We start from the raw sequence: 20,538 nt of genomic DNA on the forward strand, positions 1-20,538 counted from the left end.
CAAGTTGGCAACATCTAGAGACGGTCCCTACCCAACAACGGGCTCACAGTCTAGAACGGGGAGACAGACAACAAAACAAAACATGTAGACAAGTGTCAAAATCGTCAGAATAGAATTAAAGCTATATGCACATCATTAACAAAATAAATAGAACAGTAAATATGTACAAGTAAAATAGAGTAATAAATCTGTACAAATATATATAAGTGCTGTGGGGAGGGGAAGGAGGTAGGGTGGGGGGATGGGAAGGAGGAGAGGAAAAAGAAAAAGGGGGCTCAGTCTGGGAAGGCCTCTTGGAGGAGGTGAGCTCTCAGTAGGGCTTTGAAGGGAGGAAGAGAGCTAGCTTGGTGGATGTGTGGAGGGAGGGCAGTCCAGGCCAGGGGAAGGATGTGGGCTGGGGGTCAACAGCAAGACAGGTGAGAACGAGGTACAGTGAGGAGGTTAGTGGTAGAGGAGTGGAGGGTGCGGGCTGGGCTGTATAAGGAGAGAAGGGAGGTGAGGTAGGAGGGGGCGAGGTGATGGAGAGCCTTGAAGCTGAGAGTGAGGAGTTTTTGCTTGATTCATAGGTTGACAGGTAACCACTGGAGATTTTTGAGGAGGGGAGTAACATGCCCAGAGCATTTCTGCACAAAGATGATCCGGGCAGCAGAGTGTAGTATAGACTGTATCAGCCTCCTCTCCAATCTTACTGTATCAGCCTCCTCTCCGATCTCCCATCCTCTTGTCTCTCCCTACTTCAATCCATACTTCACGCCGCTGCTCGGATTGTCTTTGTCCAGAAACGCTCTGGGCATGTTACTCCCCTCCTCAAAAATCTCCAGTGGCTACCAATCAACCTACGCATCAGGCAGAAACTCCTCACCCTCGGCTTCAAGGCTCTCCATCACCTCGCCCCCTCCGACCTCACCTCCCTTCTCTCCTTCTACAGCCCAGCCCGCACCCTCCGCTCCTCTGCCACTAATTATCATCATCATCAATCGTATTTATTGAGCGCTTACTGTGTGCAGAGCACTGTACTAAGCGCTTGGGAAGTACAAGTTGGTAACATATAGAGACAGTCCCTACCCAGCAGTGGGCTCACAGTCTAAAAGGGGGAGACAGAGAACAAAACCAAACATACTAACAAAATAAAATAGAATAGATATGTACAAGTAAAATAAATAGAGTAATAAATATGTACAAACATATATACATATATACAGGTGCTGTGGGGAAGGGAAGGAGGTAAGATGGGGGGGATGGAGAGGGGGACGAGGGGGAGAGGAAGTAAGGGGCTCAGTCTGGGAAGGCCTCCTGGAGGAGGTGAGCTCTCAGTAGGGCCTTGAAGGGAGGAAGAGAGCTAGCTTGCCGGATGGGCAGAGGGAGGGCATTCCAGGCCCAGGGGATGACGTGGGCTGGGGGTCGATGGCGGGACAGGCGAGAAAGAGGTACAGTGAGGAGATTAGCAGCAGAGGAGCGGAGGGTGCGGGGTGGGCTGTAGAAGGAGAGAAGGGAGGTGAGGTAGGAGGGGGCAAGGTGATGGAGAGCCTTGAAGCCAAGGGTGAGGAGTTTCTGCCTGATGCGCAGATTGATTGGTAGCCCCTGGAGATTTTTGAGGAGGGGAGTAATATGCTCAGAGCATTTCTGGACAAAGATAATCCGTGCAGCAGCATGAAGTATGGATTGAAGCGGAGAGAGACACGAGGATGGGAGATCAGAGAGAAGGCTGATGCAGTAGTCCAGACAGGATAGGATGAGAGCTTGAATGAGCAGGGTAGCGGTATGGATGGAGAGCAAAGGGCGGATCTTGGCAAGGTTGCGGAGCTGAGACCGGTAGGTTTTGGTGACGGTTTGGATGTGCGGGGTGAATGAGAGAGCGGAGTCGAGGATGACACCAAGGTTGCGGGCTTGTGAGACGGGAAGGATGGTAGTGCCGTCAACAGAGATGGGAAAGTCAGGGAGAGGGCCAGGTTTGGGAGGGAAGACAAGGAGTTCAGTCTTCGACATGTTGAGCTTTAGGTGGTGGGCAGACATCCAGTTGGAGATGTCCTGAAGGCAGGAGGAGATGCAAGCTTGGAGAGAGGGGGAGAGAGCAGGGGCAGAGATGTAGATCTGGGTGTCATCAGCGTAGAGATGATAGTTGAAGCCGTGGGAGCGAATGAGGTCACCAAGGGAGTGCGTGTAGACCGAGAACAGAAGGGGACCAAGCACTGAACCTTGGGGAACCCCCACAGTAAGAGGATGGGAGGGGGAGGAGGAGCCTGCAAAAGAGACTGAGAAAGAAGGACCGGAGAGATAAGAGGAGAACCAGCAGAGGACAGAGTCTGTGAAACCAAGGTCAGATAGCATGTTGAGGAGAAGGGGGTGGTCCACAGTGTCGAAGGCAGCTGAGAGGTCGAGGAGGATTAGGACAGAGTATGAGCCACTAATCTCCTCACCGTGCCTCGTTCTCGCCTGTCCCGCCGTCGTCAACCCCCGGCCCACGTCACCCCCCCTGGCCTGGAATGCCCTCCCTCTACCCATCCGCCAAGCTAGCTCTCTTCCTCCCATCAAGGCCCTACTGAGAGCTCACCTCCTCCAGGAGGCCTTCCCAGACTGAGCCCCCTCCTTCCTCTCCCCCTCCTCCCCCTCTCCATCCCGCTGCCTTACCTCCTTCCCTTCCCCACAGCACCTGTATATATGTATATATGTTTGTATGTATTTATTACTCCATTTATTTATTTATTTTACTTGTACATATCTATTCATTTTATTTTGTTAATATGTTTTGTTTTGTTCTCTGTCTCCCCATTCTAGACTGTGAGCCCACTGTTGGGTAGGGCCCATCTCTATATGTTGCCAACTTGTACTTCCCAAGCGCTTAGTACAGTGCTCTGCACACAGTAAGCGCTCAATAAATACGATTGATTGATTGACTGAAGTGGGGAGAGACAGGAGGATGGGAGATCAGAGAGGAGGCTGATGAAGTAATCCAGTCGGGATAGGATGAGAGATTGAACCAGCAAGGTAGCGGTTTGGATGGAGAGGAAAAGGCAGATCTTGGCGATGTTGTGGAGGTGAGACCAGCAGGTTTTGGTGACGGACTGGATGTGTGGGGTGAACGACAGAGCAGAGTCGAGGATGACACCAAGGTTGCGGGCTTGTGAGATGGGAAGGATGGTAGTGCCGTCTACAGTGATGGGAAAGTCAGGGAGAGGGCAGGGTTTGGGAGGGAAGATAAGGAGTTCAGTCTTGGACATACTGAGTTTTAGATGGCGGGCAGACATCCAGATGGAGATGTCCTGAAGGCAGGAGGAGATACGAGCCTGGAGGGAGGGAGAGAGAGCAGGGGCAGAGATGTAGATTTGGGTGTCATCAGAGTAGAGATGATAATTGAAGCCGTGGGAGCGAATGAGTTCACCAAGGGAGTGAGAGTAGATAGAGAACAGAAGGGAACTAAGAACTGACCCTTGAGGAACCCCTACAGTAAGGGGATGGGAGAGGGAGGAGAAGCCCACAAAGGAGACTGAGAATGAATGGCCGGAGAGATAAGAGGAGAACTGGGAGAGGACGGAGTCTGTGAAGCCAAGGTTGGATACCATGTTGAGGAGAAGGGGGTGGTCCACAGTGTCGAAGGCAGCTCAGAGGTCGAGGGTTAATTATTATTAACCCTCCCCTACCAACAGGGGAGGAATGCTCTAAGATTTAAGAATGCTCTAATGTTTAAGAAATGCTCTAAGATTGGGTTGGTTTTTTTTTTCCCTTTTTGTCTGAATGGGATTGATTAAAGAGGATTATTTCTGCCTTAGCGACATCTGGAACTTAACAATTTAAGGAGAAAAGCAGATCCATCAAGTTTGGAGCAAAAACATTCAAGGTGAATCAAACTGCCTGACCCTAAGAACTGTGAGTACTGATACATGAATGGAAGTTGTTGATGGCAACTGGTTCCCCAATCTTGGAGCCCCTCTGTTTACTCAGAGAGTAATAAATGGCAGTTCAACAAAATTGATCCTAGGGAGGCAGTATAGCCTAGTGAATCGAGCACAGGCCTGGGAATAAGGATACCCAGGTCCTAGTTTCATTTCTGCCACTTACCGGCTAGGTGACCTTGGATAAGTCATTTCATTTTTCTGTGCTCCAGTTTTCTCACCTGTCAAATGGGGATTCAATAATTCTTCTCCCACCCCCTTAGACTGTGACTCCTGGGTGGGACAGAGACCATGTCCAAACTGATTCTTTTGTATCTATCCCAGCACTTGGTAGGGATAAGATTAATAATAACAATAATAATGGAACTGTGACCTTTGGGCATTTGGTATTCACTCCGCAGCACTATGTACACATATAAATTACAAATAATTTTTTTAAATTTAATGTTGGGTTCCCTGTCTAGACTGTAAGCTCATTGTGGGAAGGGAACGTATCTACCAACTCTGCTGTATTGTACTTTCCCAAGCGCTTAATACAATGCTCTGCACACAGTAAGTGCTCAAAAATCACTGACTGAATAATAATAATATTTGTTAATAATAATGGCATGTGCCAAGCACCATGCTAAGCACTGGGGTAGATACAAAGTAATCAGGTCAGATATAATCCCCATCCCACAGTGGGCTCACAGTTTAAAAGGGCGGGAGAACAGGTATTTGATCCCCATTTGACAAATGAGGAAACTGAAGCACAGAAAAGTTAAATGACTTCTCCAAGGTCACAAAGCAGGCAAAGGAATAGAGCCAGGATGACAACTTGGGTCCCCAGACTCCCAGGCCCATGCACTTTCCACTAGGTCACGAAACTTCTCACTAAGCACTCTGTAAGCACTTAATAAATATCAATCAATCCTCTGAGTGCTTATTGTGTGTGGAGCACTGAATTAAGTGCTTGGAAGAGTCCAATATAATGGAGTTGGTAGACACAATCCCTGCCCACAAGGAGCTTACTGTCTAGAGGGGGAAACAAACATTAAAATAAATTATAGATATGTACATAAGGACCACGGGACTGAAGGAGGGGTGAATAAACTGTGTAAATCCAAGTTCAAGGACGACGCAGAAGGGAAAGCGAGTAGGGAAAATGAGGGCTTAGTCAGGGAAGGCCTCTTGTAGGAGATGTGCTTTTAATAAGGTCTTGAAAGTGGGAAAAGCGGTAGGCTGTCAAATATTAAGGCAAGAGGCAGGACATGGGTGAGGGGTCGGTGGTGAGAGATGAGATCGAGGTACAGTGAGTCAACTGACATTAGAGGAGCAAAGTGTGCAGGCTGAGTTGTAGGGAGAAATCAGAGAGGAAAGGTAGGAGGGGACACGGTGATTGAGTGCTTTAAGGCCCATGGGAAGGAGTTTCTGTTTGATGCAGAGGTGGATGGGCAACCACTGGAGGTTCCTGAGGAGTGGGAAAACAAGCACTGAATGGTTTCTTAGAAAAATGATGTTGGCAGCAGAGTGAAGTATGGACTGGAGTAGGGAGAGACAGGAGTCAAGGAGGTTGATGCAGTACCCAAGGTGGAACAGGATAAGTGCTTGGATCAGCATACTGTAATAATAATAATTACCAATAATTGTGGTATTAGTTAAGCACTTACTATGGGCCAGGCACTGTACCCAAGCACTGGGGTATATACAAATTTGTCAGGTTGGACCCAGTCCCTGTCCCACATAGGGCTCACAGTCTTAATCACCATTTTCCAGATGAGGTTACTGAGGTACAGAGAAATGAAGTGACTTGCCCAAGGTCACACAGAAGACAAGTGGCAGAGCCAGGGCTAGAACCCAGGTCCTTTTTATTCCTAGGCCCCTGCTCTATCCACTAGGCCATGCTCTTCTCATACCAGCATTATCATTATTAGTATTATTACAGCCATGCCCAAACTCCTTGCTTTCCCTTTGGCCTAGAACTCCTGCCTTCCCTACCTCCCTGTTCATATCCAGCAGACCACTCTCCCTGCCTTCTAAAATTTATTAAAATCATATCCCCTCCAGGAAGCCTTCAATCAAATCAATGGTACTTATTATGCACTTATTCTGTACTGAGCACTCATGTTCCCTCATGTCCCCTGCCCACAATGACCTTACACTCTACAGGACTTCCCCAGCTGACCTCTCTCCCTCCCTTCTGAGTCACCTATGTACTTGGGTCCCTACCTACTAAGCACTTTGACGCTCTCCTCCCCCACCACCCCAGCACCTACCCGTATACTGTGTTGCTTCCCTTAAATGTCATTTATTTTTACTGTCATACCCCAATTGGATTGTCATCTCCTTGTGAGCAGTGATCAGGTCTATGAACTCTTCCAAATGCTTAGGTGAATCTAGATCATGTATTCTACCCATGGGGGCCAGACCCACTTAGAAACAGAGGTAAGGCCATAAATGAAGGTTGTGATACCACTGCTCCACTGTCCCAGCACTTCTGGACCTTAGAGAAGTGGCGTGGTCTGTGGAGAAGTCGAGGCCTGGGAGTCAAAAGACTTTGGTTCTAACCCCTGTGTGACTTTACTTATTTATATTAATCTCTAGACTGTAAGCTCGTTGAGGGCAGGGAATGTTTATTGTTTATTTACTGTTATAGTGTAGTCTCTCAAGTGCTTAGTACTGTACTTTGCACCCAGTAAGTGCTCAATAAATACGACTGAATGAATGAATCTTGGGCAAGTTGCTTCACTTCTCCGGGCCTCAGTTTCCTAATCTGTAAAATGGGAATTCAATACCTGTTCTCCTGCCTATTCTGTATCTACTCCAGTGCCTAGAACAGTGCTTAACACAGAGCAAACACTTAAATACTCCCATTATTATAATTACTATTGTTGTTAGAGACCCAGGACTTTTGTGCAGGAGTGCAGATCGACTGCAGGCACCACTTGGTGGGTAGTCTGGGCAGGGCTCTGAGAAATGCAGGGTAATCAATCAATGGAATTTGAGCACTTACTATGTTCAGATCACTGTACTAAGTGCTTGGGAGAGTACAATCCAACAGAATTAGCAGACATGTTCCCTGCCCATAATGAGCTTACCATCTACAGGGAAAGAATGAATGGTTTCAAGCACTCCATTACTTTGGCCCCTGCTACCTCACCTTGCTACTGTCCTACTACAATTCAGCCCACACACTTCGCTCCTCTGTTAACCTTCTCACTGTGCCTCGAGTTTGCTGCGGACCCCTCACCCAAATCCTGCCTCTGGCCTGGAAAGCCCTCCCTCCTCAAATCTGACAGACAGTTACTCTCCCCTCCCCACCTTCAAAGACTTACTGAAGGGACATCTCCTACAGGAGGGCTTTCCTGATTAACCCCCCCCTTCTCCTGCTCCCTTTTGTTCTTCCCCCCTTCCAGCCCCACACCACTTATGTACATACCTGTAATTTATATTAATGCCTGGCTCCCCACCCCTAGACTGTAAGCTTGTTGTGGGCAGGAAATGTGTCTGTTTATTGTTGTATTGTATTCTCCCAAGCACTTAGGCAGAGTCAGCGCTCAATAAATGAAACTGAATGAAAATGCAGCAAGGCTGGGGGTAGTGGTGTGTGTGGGGAAGAAATCAGACACGGTATGATTTCCACCTTATACGCGGTTCAGTTCAACTGGCAAAGATTGAGGGGAGGAGAACACGAATGATGAGACCAGGCTTGGAGAAAAAAAAAATCCTTATTAGAAACATGCCAGAAGGACACAGTGAGAGACAGGAGAACACTTACAGTGTTTTTATATAATTGCACCGCCTTTTCCTAAATACATTTTGAAAACACACTCCACTAGACAATGTGTCCGGTGGAGAGCCACCGAGGAAGAGGCGGGAGGGGGGGCCCAGACCCAAAGCCTAGAGGGGGCCCCCCCGGGTACAGATTCACCGCGATAGAAGGGAGGCCTCCGCTGGTGGCAAATCGGGCCTGTGGTCCGTGTCCCTCTGGGGGCTTCAAGTTCCCCCTGGAGGAGGGTCCCCATTCCTTCCTCTCCACCCCCAGCCCGAGACAAGGCCGGGATCTCCCCGCCCGACTCCACTCTATCGCAGGACTCCCCTAAACCCGTTCCTGCTTCCTCTGGGGGCTCCAACTCCGGCTCTATCTTACCTGCCGGAGGTCACGTCGCAGCCTCATGAGTGAAATTCCCTCCCCCACAGGGCGGTACCCCCTACCCCCATTAGTGTTCCCCACCCTGCAGCCTAAGGGTTTCCCTTTCCCAGGCCCCCGCCCCCCAGCTCCTCGACCTCCCATCCCTTCCCGGCCCCCGCCAGCTGGGCTGGAATCCCCAGGAAAGCAAACAATCGCGGTTCCTACCTCCTTTCCCCAATGCCAGCTCCGGGTCGCACAGCGGCCGTGCCACCAGGTGCAGGGGGTGTAGTGTTATGGGGTAGGGGCATATATGTGGGTGGCTGTCTCACTGCCTGAGCGAAGAGAGATCCGGCGGGGCCACCCGGCGTCCTCTTAAAACGTCACTAGCGGCCGCCATCTTGGAACGGGGATCTCCCCTCCTCCCTGTCCACTCTTGGCTCCCCGGCGTATGGGGAAATCCCGCCCCAGTTCCCAGGTAGGGTGTTTTCTAGAGCCCAGAAAGGGCGCGCTGCACCCCGAGAGTCACGACACGTTAAAAGGAAGGAGAAGGGGGTTGGGCGCAGACTTAGAAAACTTCTTTACCAAGATGGCCGCTGCCCGGTTCCAACATGGCGGCGGCGGCTTCACGCCCCTTTTCCGCCCTGTCGGGCCTATAACTGGGTGCTGCCCGCCAGATAGTAACTGACTGGGCCAAATGGAGTCGGGGTGTGAGGCGGCGCGGCTGGAGGAGCCAGAGAGGGAGGCCTGTAGTAAACGGCAAAAGGAGTTGGAGAATGCAGCCCTGCAGAGCTCGTTGAGTCGCCAGGAGGGTGGGGGCGGGCAGGCCTGCGAAGGCCTTACCCTGACCGATCACCTCAATCGGCGGCTCCTCCTCTCCTTCCAGGAACAACTCAACCGACAGGGCCCGTTGGAGATGGGGCGACCCCCACCTTGGCAGCGCGCCGCGGGGGCGGCCAGGGCTCTGGAGGAGGAAGAGGAGGATTCCAACCGGGTAGAGGAGGAGTGGTGATCGCCCAGGTTGGAGTTGTGGCCACTGTGCCCCATTCTCCTGAGGGTCCGGTAACTTTTCATCATCTCCATTCCTGCTTAGACCTGGGCGTATGTGATCATCTCAGCGACCCCTTCTGCATCCCCACACCTCCTTGGGGATGTGACATACTTCTTAAAAGTACTAATAATAATGGCATTTAAGCGCTTACTATGTGCAATGCACTGTTCTAAGCGCTGGGTAGGTTACAAGGTAATCAGGTTGTCCCAGTTGGGGCTCACAGTCTTAATTCCCATTTTACAGATGAGGGAACTGAGGTACAGAGAAGTTAAGTGACTTGCCCGAAGTCACACAGCTGACAATTGGTGGGGCCGGGATTTGAACCTGCGACCTCTGACTCCAAAGCCCGGGCTCTTTCCACTGAGCCATGCTGCTTCGCCACTTTGGGCTGGGGGAGTGTGGTGGCCCTCTTGCCCCATTATATACTGTAGCTGCGTGATAGAGATTCTAGTCCACGGCTCTTTCCCAGGCTATCTTCCTGGTGGTATCTCCAGGCCGAGAGGGAGGAAGTCATACAGAGGGGGCTCTTTCCCTGGCTAATACCCACCCATGGTCCTGAGGTCAAAATCTGCCTCCACGTGAATCCTAACTTTGAGGCCACGCACTTCATTGAGTACTCTCAACAAACCACCCTGTATATTTGGGAGTTGGTAGAGACAGTTACTGGGAGTTTATGGGATGTAGGGTGGCCACTGTCTTCTCTCAGGTGTTGGACAGATGGTCTTGGAAATTCAGCTTCCATCTTCAGGCAGACACACGGGCGAACTTAATCCTGTGTTTTCCAGGAAAATAACGTTGGTGATGAGCCTAATGGAATTAAAAATCTGGATTGTTTGATGTGCCTGTGGTAGAGCTATTTGGGACTTTCTTTAAAGTGTTCATGGATCGTTTCCCCCTTCCTTTGGTGCTTCCAAGTCACGGTGTCAATTAGCCCCCTGAAAAGGGCTAGTCATTCATTCAATTGTATTTATTGAGCGCTTACTGTGTACAGAGCAGTGTACTAAGCGCTTGGGAAGTACAAGTTGGCAACACTTAGAGACGGTCCCTACCCAACAGCGGGCTCACAGTCTAGAAGGGGGATATAGAACAAAACATATTAACAAAATAAAATAAAATAAATATGTACAAATAAAATAGAGTAAAATATGTACAAACATATATACATATACAGGTGCTGTGGGGAGGGAAAGGAGGTAAGGCGGGGGGATGGGGAGGAGGGGGCTCAGTCTGGGAAGGTCTCCTGGAGGAGGTGAGCTCTCAGTAGGGCTTTGAAGGGAAGAAGTGAACTATGGGTTCACTTTTGACCCACCCTAAAACTGTGATTAGAAACTAATCAGCTGTGTTCATTAATCTCTCATTCGTGTTCTGAATTTTTTTAATCTCCCCCAGATATCTCTACCCCAGATTCAGACAAAGGGCTAATCCAGGATGATCGACTGACCTCTGTGAAATTTCCAGAAAACTAGTGGAACTGTGGTGGGAGGGAAGGTCAACAGAGCTAAGGTTTTTCCCCAGCTGCAAAGCTCTGTCTGGGGATGGGAGTTGTCACCCCCTCCTTCCCTGCTCTGAGTCGCCAGTGAACCAAAGAACCTTATGGTGCTGTGGAACCGAGCCACGGACCCGGCGCCACCCACTGCTCTGCCATCTGGGATTGCCAAACAGACTCATGCTTCTCAGCTTCTGAAGAAAATATGTACAACAGACTGCATCTCTGTCTCCCAATGGCTCCCACGCTCTTACCAGACCTACTGTAGATGGAGCTGAAAATGGAACTGAGCTCAGATGAGGAAGTGGAAAAAGCCAAAATCAAATCCATGACAACTGCCCAGAGGACTTAGAGTTTTAGGCTGCTACAAACTGGAGAGGCTGCCCATTTGACAAGTCATTTTGGTGTCTTCAATTAAAACATGTCAAACAGCTGGGTCTTCTGGGTTTATTAGCAGGAGGGGTGTGGGGGCAGAGGGTTGAACTCTAACCTGGAGCAGGTTAGAGTTGGTTAAGGTGGGGACACATGCTGGGCTTCAGTCTTCTTCCCTCCCGCCCCACCCCCCCACCCCCCCTTTAGACCAGCCCTCTCCTGGGTGAGACTGCTGGTGTTCAGAGAGCAGCCATAACTGTACCAGAGAGCTTTGTGTCTGGCACCAGCAACCATGACCAACAGGCCTAAAACATCATTATCATTAAGGGTTATTTGTTTAGTGCTCATGTGTAAAGGATGCCAAGCCCATATGTTGCTGCTGCTGCTACTACTGATTTCATGAGCTGAGAAGCCAGAAGCTAAAGTTCTTCTCTCCCTGCCCCCCCACCACAAATGTGGGCAGAAGTCTCACTTAGATGTTAAGCTAGCAGGACAGGAGTAAAGATTCCTGGGTTTTTTGTTTTTTTATATATATAATATATAGAGACCTCATTTTCTGCCCTCTTGTTTCTCAACAAAATGAAAATAGGATTCTCTCTCTGCCCTTCTTCCATTCCGTTCCTCTGGCCATATTGACCTGTAGCTACATGGAGCTGGGGTCCTCCTAATAAGCACTGAACATGTCTGCTAATAAGACACCAGCCACCTCCTGGGAGCAGGGCTTTTGGGTAATGGCTCTGATGGGGATACTGAGTGGGCCACTGACATCTGAGCAGATTATGAGCAGGGAAGCTACTTTGACCATACCAAATTATGGTATTTGTTAAGCACTTACTATCTGCCAGGCCCCATACTAAGTGCTGGGGTGGATACAAGCAAATCAGGTTGGACACAGTCCTTCATTGGGCTCACAGTCTCAATCCCCATTTTACAGATGAGGTAACTGTGGCACAGATAAGTGACATGCCCAAGGTCACACAGCAGACAAGTGGCAGAGGTGGGATTAGAAACCATGACCTCCTGGCTCCCAGGCCTCTGCTTTATTCACTATGCCATGCTGCTTCTCTGTCTTCAGTCTTTGTTGAAAGTCCTGGCTTATGGAAGGGACAGGGAAAAAGCAACATGGCTCTGGCAGTGGAACTGTGTTCCTGGAGTCTGAGGCTGAGTCTACACAGCCTGAGTGAAGAGGGTGGAGCCAGGATGTGGCAGCCCAGCTAGATCATTCAGAATCTTCTAGATTTGGATGGGGCCTCAGGCATGGTCAGGACTACAAGATGTACTGCCTTTTGGGGTGTGGTGGAGTAGCTTGCTTCCTTGAGGTTGGAGTCCATGTGAGGCTGTGGGGTGGGGGGCAGTCAATGTCATTGTCAACTGTGGGTGGAAGAGAAGGAAAGGGAGTTAGGGAGGGGGCAAGACACCATTCAAAGAGACAGCAGCTACTATCCAGTAGAAGCAAAATAAAAAAAAACCAAAACAATGAGGGAGTAGCAGATGGGGCGGGGGGAAAGCACCTGGGCCTGGAAGTCAGAGGAACTGGGTTCTAATCCTATCTCTGCCACTTGTCTGCTGTGTGGCCTTGGGAAAGTCACTTCACTTCTCTGGGCCTCAGTTACCTCAACTGCAAAATAGGGATTAAAACTGTAGCTTGTGTATGGCACGGACTGTGTTCAACCTGATTATCTTGTATCTACCCCAACATTTAATACAGTTCCTGGTACATATTCATTCATTCATTCGTATTTATTGAGTGCTTGCTGTGTGCAGAGCACCGTACTAAGTGCTTGGGAGAATACAACAATAAACAGACACATTTCCTGCCCACAACAAGCTTACAGTCTAGAGGTGGGGAGACAGACAATATAAATTACAGACGTGTATATAAGTGCTGTGGGACTGGGAGGGGGGGAGAACAAAGGGAGCAAGTCAGGATGACGCAGAAGGGAGTGGGAGAAGAGGAAAGGAGGGGCTTAGGGGAGGCCTCTTGGAGGAGATGTGCCTTCAATAAGACTTTGAGGAGGGAGGCGAGTTGTTGTCTGTCGGATTTGAGGAGCGAAGGTGTTCCAGGCCAGAGGCAGGGCACGGGCCAGGGGTCGGTGGCAAGATAGAGGCACAATGAGAAGGCTTGCATTAGAGGGGCAAAATGTGCAGGCTGGGTTGTAGTGAAAGAGTAGTGAGGTGAGGTAGGAGGGGGCAGGGTGATGGAGTGCTTTACCAATGGTGAGGAGTTTTTGTTTGATGTGAAGGTGGATGGGCAACCACTGGAGTTTTTTTGAGGAGTGGGGTGACATGTCCTGAATGTTTTTGTAGAAAAATGATCCAGGCAGCAGAGTAAAGTATGGACTGGAGTGGGGAGAGGCAGGAGCTGGGAGGTCAGCAAGGAGGCTGACGCAGTAATCCAGGTGGGATAGGATGAATGATTGTATTAACATGGTAGCAGTTTGGATGGAGGGAAAGGGTGGAATTTAGCTCTGCTGTGAAGGTGGGACCGACAGGATTTAGTGATGGATTGAATATGTGGGTTGAATGAGAGAGAAGTGTCAGGGATAATGCCAGGGTTACAGGCTTGTGAGACAGGAAGGATGGTGGTCCCATCTACAGTTATGGGAAAGTCAGGGAGAGGACAGGGTTTGGGTAGGAAAATAAGGAGTTCTGTTTTGGACATGTTAAACGTGAGGCGATGGGAGGACCTCCAAGCAGGGATGTCTTGAAGGCAAGAGGAAATGTGAGACTGCAGAGAGGGAGAGAGATGAGGGCTGGAGATGTAGATTTGGGTATCATCGGCATAAAGGTGGTGGTTGAAACCATGGGAGTGAATAAGTTCTCGAAGGGAATGGGTGTAGATGGAGAATAGAACTGAACCTTGAGGGACCCCCACACTTAAGGAGAGGAGGAGCCCACGAAGGAGACTGAGAATGAATGGCCAGAGAGTTATGAGGCGAACCAGGAGAGGACAGAGTCAGTGAAGCCAAGGTTGGAAAACGTTTCCAGGAGAAAGGGGTGGCCCACAGTGTCGAAAGCAGCTGAAAGGTCGAGGAGGATTAGGATGGAGTAGAGGCCGTTGCATTTGGCAAGAAGGAGATCACTGGTGACCTTTGAGAGGGCAGTTTCTGTGAAGTGAAGGGGCTGGAAGCCAGATTGGTGGGAGTCAAAGAGAGAATTGGAGGAGAGGAATTTGAGACAGCAAGTGTAGACAACTCGCTCAAGAATTTTGAAGAGGAATGGTAGGAGGGAAATGGGCGATAAATGGAGGGAGCCTTGAGGTCAAGGGAGGGTTTTTGGAGGATAGGGGAGACATGGTCATCTTTGAAAGCAGTGGGGAAGAAGCCATTGGAGAGCAAACAGTTAAAGATGGCTGTTAGGGAGGGAAGAAGGGAGGGGGCAAGAGTTTTGATAAGGTGTGAAGTAATGGGGTCGGACGGGCAGGTGGAGGGGTTGGCTTTTGAGAGGAGTCAGCAGATCTCCTTTAGAAATACTGCTGTGAAGGATGGGAGAGTTGAAGAGGGGGCTGGAAAGGAGAGGGACTGAGGAGGGGCAGGGGTGATTTTAGGAAGCTCACGCCTGATAGTGGCAATTTTCTTAATAATGCAGGTGGCCAGGTCACTGGGGGCAAGCGATAAGGGAGGCAGGGGAACATAGTAAGTGCTTAAATACCATTTTAAAAAAGGGGGAGGGCAAGGCTAGGGAGGAGCTGGATCAGTAGTTGGGAAGCAGCAGGGCCTAGTGGAATAAACAAAAGCCTGAATCAGGAAACCTGGGTTCTAATCCTGATTTCACCACTTGTCTGCTGAGTTCCTTCACTTCTCTGGCCCTCAGTTTTCTCATCTCTAAAATGAGGGTCATATACCTGTTCTCCTTCCTTAGACCATGAGTCCGGGTGGGAAAAGAACTTTGATCTCAATCAATCAAACCATGTCCATTACTGGACTTTCTCATCACTGTAGGCATCCCTCCCTCTCTCATAAGCCTGTAATCTTACCATTGTTCTCAACTCTCCTCTCTCATTCAATCTGCATATTCAATCTGTCATGGAATCTTGTCAACTCTGCTTTCAGAGAATCTCTAGAATCCATCCAAACTGTTACTCTGCTGATTGAAGCATATATCATTTCCTGCCTTGATTACGGCATAAGTCTCCTTGATGACCTTCCTGCCTCCTGTCTTTCCCATCTCCAGTCCATACTTCACTCTGCTGCTTGGATCATTTTTCTAATAAAACATTCAGTCCAGGTCTCCCCACTACTCAAGAACCTCTAGAGGTTGCTCATCTACTTCAGCATCAAACGCCTTACCATAGGCTTTAAAGCACTCGATCTTCACCCCCTCCTACCTCACCTCACTGATTTTCTACTACAACCCAGCCCACACACTTTGCTCCTCTAATGCCAACCTACTCACTGTACCTTGAGCTCGTCTTTCCTATCACCAATCCCTTGCCCATGTCCTGCCTCTGGCCTGCAACTCCCTCGTGATTCATATTTGGCAGACCGCAACTCTCCTCAACTTCAAAACTCTCCTTTAATCACGTATCCTCCAAGAGGCCTTCCACAACTAAACCCTCATTTCCACTACTTGGTCTCACTTCTGCATCATTTATTCCTTCCCTTCCTCCCCAGCCCCACAGCACTTCTGTACATACCCATCTGTAATCTGTTTTAATGTCTGTCTCCCCCATGGACTGTAAGCAATTTGTGGATAGGGAACATGTTTACCCACTCTGTTGTATTATACTCTCCAAGGTGCTTCGTACAGTGCTGTGCACATAGTAAACACTCAATAAATGCCACTGATTGATTGAGCACTTTCTGTGTTCTGGAGCACTGTACTAGCACTTGAGAGTTGGTAGTCACAATCCCTTCCCACAAGGAGTTTACATTCTAGAGGGAGAGACAAACATAAAAATAAATTAACTCTAGGGGAATGGTAGGGTATAAGGGTATATATGTACATAAGTGCTGCAGGGCTGAGGGTGGGGTGAATATTGATTGTATAAGGGGTATAGTTCCAAGTGTATAGGCAACTTAGAAGAGCTGGTGAGTTGGAGAAATGAGGGCCTAGTCAGGGAAGGACTCTTGGAGAAGTGTATTTACCCTAGTGCTTAGCATACAGTAACTGCTTAACAAACTCCACTATAATAATCAATCAATCAATCAATCATATTTATTGAGCGCTTACTGTGTGCAGAGCACTGTACTAAGCACTTGGGAAGTACAAGTTGGCAACATATAGAGACAGTCCCTACCCAACAGTGGGCTCAAAGTCTAAAAGGGGGAGACAGAGAACAAAACCAAACATACTAACAAAATAAAATGAATAGAATAGATATGTACAGGTAAAATAAATAAATAAATAAATAAATAGAGTAATAAATATGTACAAACATATATACATATACACAGGTGCTGTGGGGAAGGGAAGGAGGTAAGATGGCGGATGGAGAGGGGGACGAGGGGGAGAGGAAGGAAGGGGCTCAGTCTGGGAAGGCCTCCTGGAGGAGGTGAGCTCTCAGTAGGACCTTGAAGGGAGGAAGAGAGCTAGCTTGGCGCATGGGCAGAGGGAGGGCATTCCAGGCCCGGGGGATGACGTGGGCCGGGTGTCGATGGGACAGGCGAGAACGAGGTACGGTGAGGAGATTAGCGGCAGAGGAGTGGAGGGTGCGGGCTGGGCTGTAGAAGGAGAGAAGGGAGGTGAGGTAGGAGGGGGTGAGGTGATGGAGAGCCTTGAAGCCCAGGGTGAGGAGTCTCTGCCTGATGCGCAGATTGATTGGTAGCCACCGGAGATTTATGAGGAGGGGAGTAACATGCCCAGAGCATTTCTGGACAAAGACAATCCAGGCAGCAGCATGAAGTATGGATTGAAGTGGCGAGAGACACGAGGATGGGAGATCAGAGAGCAGGCTGATGCAGTAGTCCAGACGGGATAGGATGAGAGCTTGAACGAGCAGGGTAGCGGTTTGGATGGAGAGGAAAGGGCGGATCTAGGTAATGTTGTGGAGCTGAGACCGGCAGGTTTTGGTGATGGCTTGGATGTGAGGGGTGAATGAGAGAGCGGAGTCGAGGATGACACCAAGGTTGCGGGCTTGTGAGACGGGAAGGATGGTAGTGCCGTCAACAGTGATGGGAAAGTCAGGGAGAGGGCAGGGTTTGGGAGGGAAGACAAGGAGTTCAGTCTTGGACATGTTGAGCTTTAGGTGGCGGGCAGACATCCAGATGGAGATATCCTGAAGACAGGAGGAGATGCGAGCCTGGAGGGAGGGGGAGAGAGCAGGGGCAGAGATGTAGATCTGGGTGTCATCAGCGTAGAGGTGATAGTTGAAACCATGGGAGTGAATGAGGTCACCAAGGGAGTGCGTGTAGATCGAGAACAGAAGGGGACCAAGCACTGAACCTTGGGGAACCCCCACAGTAAGGGGATGGGAGGGGGAGGAGGAGCCTGCAAAAGAGACTGAGAATGAACGACCGGAGAGATAAGAGGAGAACCAGGAGAGGATGGAGTCTGTGAAGCCAAGGTCAGATAGGATGTTGAGGAAAAGGGGGTGGTCCACAGTGTCAAAGGCAGCTGAGAGGTGGAGGAGGATATTAATAATTAGCCATGCCACAGGTTTGGTTTAGGGTCATCCTGGCCATCCTCTGCCTCTGTTCAGGAACTCCCCTACTAGAGAAGCAGCATGGCTCAGTGGAAAGAGCACAGGCTTTGGAGTCAGAGGTCATGGGTTCAAATTCCAGCTCCACCAATTGTCAGCTCTGTGACTTTGGGCAAGTCACTTAACTTCTCTGTGCCTCAGTTCCCTCATCTGTAAAATGGGGATTAAGACTGTGAGCACCATGTGGGACAACCTGATCACCTTGTATCCCCCCAGTGCTTAGAACAGTGTTTTGCCCAGCACTTAGAACAGTGCTTTGCACATAGTAAGTGCTTAACAAATACCATTATTATTATTATTACTCTCTTTCAGATACCAATCCCTCTGAGTTTTTAATTTTTTTATGGTATTTAAGCCCTTACTCAGTGTCGACCACCATTCTAAGCACGGGCGTAGATACAAGTGAATTAGGTTGGACCCAGTCTCTGTCCTGCATGGGGCTCACAGTTTAAATGGAAGAGAGAACAGGAGAACTGAGGCATGGAGAAGCAGTGTGGCTCAGTGGAAAGAGTCTGGGCTTGGGAGTCAGAGGTCATGGGTTCTAATCCCAGCTCCACCTCTTGTCAGCTGTGTGACTTTGGGTCACTTAACTTCTCTGTGCCTCAGTTACCTCATCTGTAAAATGGGGATTAAGACTGTGAGCCCCATGTGGGACAACCTGATTACCTTGTATCCCCCAGTGCTTAGAACAGTGCTTTGAACATAGTAAGTGCCTAACAAATGCCATCATTATTATTAAGTGACTTGCCCAAGGTCACATAGGCTCATGCTCTTTCCACTAATAATAATTGTGGTATTTGTTATGTGCCAGGCACTGTACTAAGCGCTGGGGTAGATACAAGGTAATTGGGTTGGACACAGTCCCTGTCCCACATAGGGCTCACAGTCTTAATCCCCATTTCACAGATGAGGAAACTGAGTCACAGAGAAGTTGTGACTTACCCAAGGTCACAGAGCAGAAAAGCGGCAGAGTCAGGGTTAGAACCCAGGTCCCTCTGACTCCCAGGCCCATGTTCTATCCACTAGACCACACTGCTTCTCCAAAGCCACTGGACAGGAATGGGCCTATGCTGATTAGGATGATGAGCTGGCAGGATCAGGACTAATTTGCAGGAGAAACACTTTTGGGGGTGGGGGGGTGAGTTGACCAGAGAGTAAGGCCTGGAGCTTCCACCTTGGTTCCCTCCAGTGTGTTGCCCTGAGGGTCAAATTCTCCTCACTGAGTCGAGGAGCTCACCGGCGGCGGGAACAGCAGAGTATGGACAAGGACTGCCTGGTCCAGCCTGGCCTCCGTCGTTCCCCACGGCCCCGCCCTCTTTTCCTCCCGTTGGCATAGCCAGCCCACTGGTCTCAGAGCTGTGACCCGAGACTGATACAGCTGGATAAACCCAATGTGAGCCCGTTCCTCCCTACCCCAAACTGGCATCCCGGCAGCAGCTGGAGAAGCCCCGGGGCATTGGTGCTGCCCAGCTAGGGATGGGCAGGACACTAAACATTCCTACAAGTCATGGGCAGCCCCGAGGGAGGTCAGCTGACGCGTCTTAGACCCCACCCCAGTCCTCGTTGCCATGTTCTGCTGCAACAGCTCAGGTAACTTAAGTGGGGCACTGACCTGGCAATCCACTGCCTCCCGTGCACCCCTCTCTCAAAGCCTGAGGTAGGAGATCGTGATCAGTATCTGCCAGCTAAGCCAGCCCCAGTGAGATGAGTTTGAATGACAGCCTCCCCTGGGGAGCAGAGAGCAGGGAAAGGGGTTTCACTGGCTGAGGGGAAGGTCGTTCTTAGAGGTTGAGGAGACTCAGGATGCTTAGCTGATCCTGTCCCCAGTCATTCTGTTTCCCCTGCCTCACCCTTGCCCTACTCCAACAAAGGTGGGCTTGGAGGTGGGGATGGAGGGAGAATAGAGAGCTGGGAACAGGGCTCTCCTCATACACATGCACTTTCGTTGCAGATGTGGGTTAGAAAGAAGCAAGGATCTCCTGACTAAGGGGGGATGGTTTTGGTTTTCACTCAATCAATGATATTTATTGAACATTCAGCACTTGGGAGAGTAAAATAGAGGAAGATACCATCCCTGCCCTCAAAGAGCTGACGGTCTAGTGGAAGAGTTTACAATCTAGTGGATTTGAATGGGACACCTTGGCCTGGCCAAGGTGGCAGGGTGTGTGTGGGGAAGGGTGGGGATGGGGTGGGGGGGAGGCGAGACAAAGAGAGACTGAGACAGACAGAGAGGCCAACTGCGGGTGATAGAAAAGTTTCCCCCAGTGCCTTCCCACACACCAGCCCATTCTAATCCTTTTTGAGCGGACATAATAATAATGATGGCATTAAGCGCTTACTATGTGCAGAGCACTGTTCTAAGCGCTGGGGAAGTTACAAGGTGATCAAGTTGTTCCACGGGGGGGCTCACAGTCTTCATCCCCATTTTACAGATGAGGTAACTGAGGCACAGAGAAGTTAAGTGACTTGCTCAAAGTCACACAGCAGACAAGTGGCGGAGTAGGGATCCGAACCCATGACCTCTGACTTCCAAGCCCGGGCTCTTTCCACTGAGCCATGCTGCTTCTCTAGGGGGCCACTAGGGGGCGCCAGAATCTATGCCAGGGGCCCTCCAGGGCCGCGGAGAGAAGAGGGGCCTGGCTCTAGGGACCTTTCTAGAATTTGAGGAGGAAACAGAGTGAGGGCTGAGTGGGTGGAGGTGTAGGAGGGTGAATACAGTGAAACAATGCACATGGGAGTTGTCAGTCAAAAACTTTATCTCCCAGCATCCCACTCTACCTCTTCCTCCATTCCACTGCCTCCATGTCCCCCAACACTCGCAAGGAGACCAGTTTCCTGGTTCTGAATCAGCACTTTCTAGGAGTGGGGTTTTCCCAGAAAATGCTGTTCCTTGGTGTTTCACTGGAGTCAGGCTGGAGTTTTGGAAGGGTGCTGAAGGGAGGGGGAACAAAGTTTCCAACCCTGGATTATGGTTTCCACAGGGTTTCCTGC

The 20,538-nt window shown here is 49.8% G+C and overlaps 1 protein-coding gene and 1 long non-coding RNA gene across 2 annotated transcripts in view; one reads left to right on the forward strand and one right to left on the reverse strand.

Annotated features, from left to right (window-relative positions):
- CCDC124 (coiled-coil domain containing 124) overlaps nucleotides 1-8,398 on the reverse strand; it is a 54,971-nt gene extending 46,573 nt beyond the window's left edge. Inside the window, exon 1 of the mRNA XM_038772811.1 lies at nucleotides 8,227-8,398. The gene's annotated coding sequence lies outside the window, so the exon portion shown is untranslated. The remainder of the gene's footprint in view (nucleotides 1-8,226) is intronic.
- A 253-nt stretch (nucleotides 8,399-8,651) lies between these two features.
- On the forward strand, nucleotides 8,652-10,966 carry LOC119950431. Its single transcript, XR_005457354.1, has 2 exons — nucleotides 8,652-9,055; nucleotides 10,439-10,966. It is a non-coding gene; the product is annotated as an uncharacterized LOC119950431 (long non-coding RNA).
- Nucleotides 10,967-20,538: the final 9,572 nt, after the last annotated feature.

The sequence above is a fragment of the Tachyglossus aculeatus genome, chromosome X1, assembly GCF_015852505.1.
Source record: "Tachyglossus aculeatus isolate mTacAcu1 chromosome X1, mTacAcu1.pri, whole genome shotgun sequence".
Taxonomy (NCBI): Eukaryota; Metazoa; Chordata; class Mammalia; order Monotremata; family Tachyglossidae; genus Tachyglossus; species Tachyglossus aculeatus.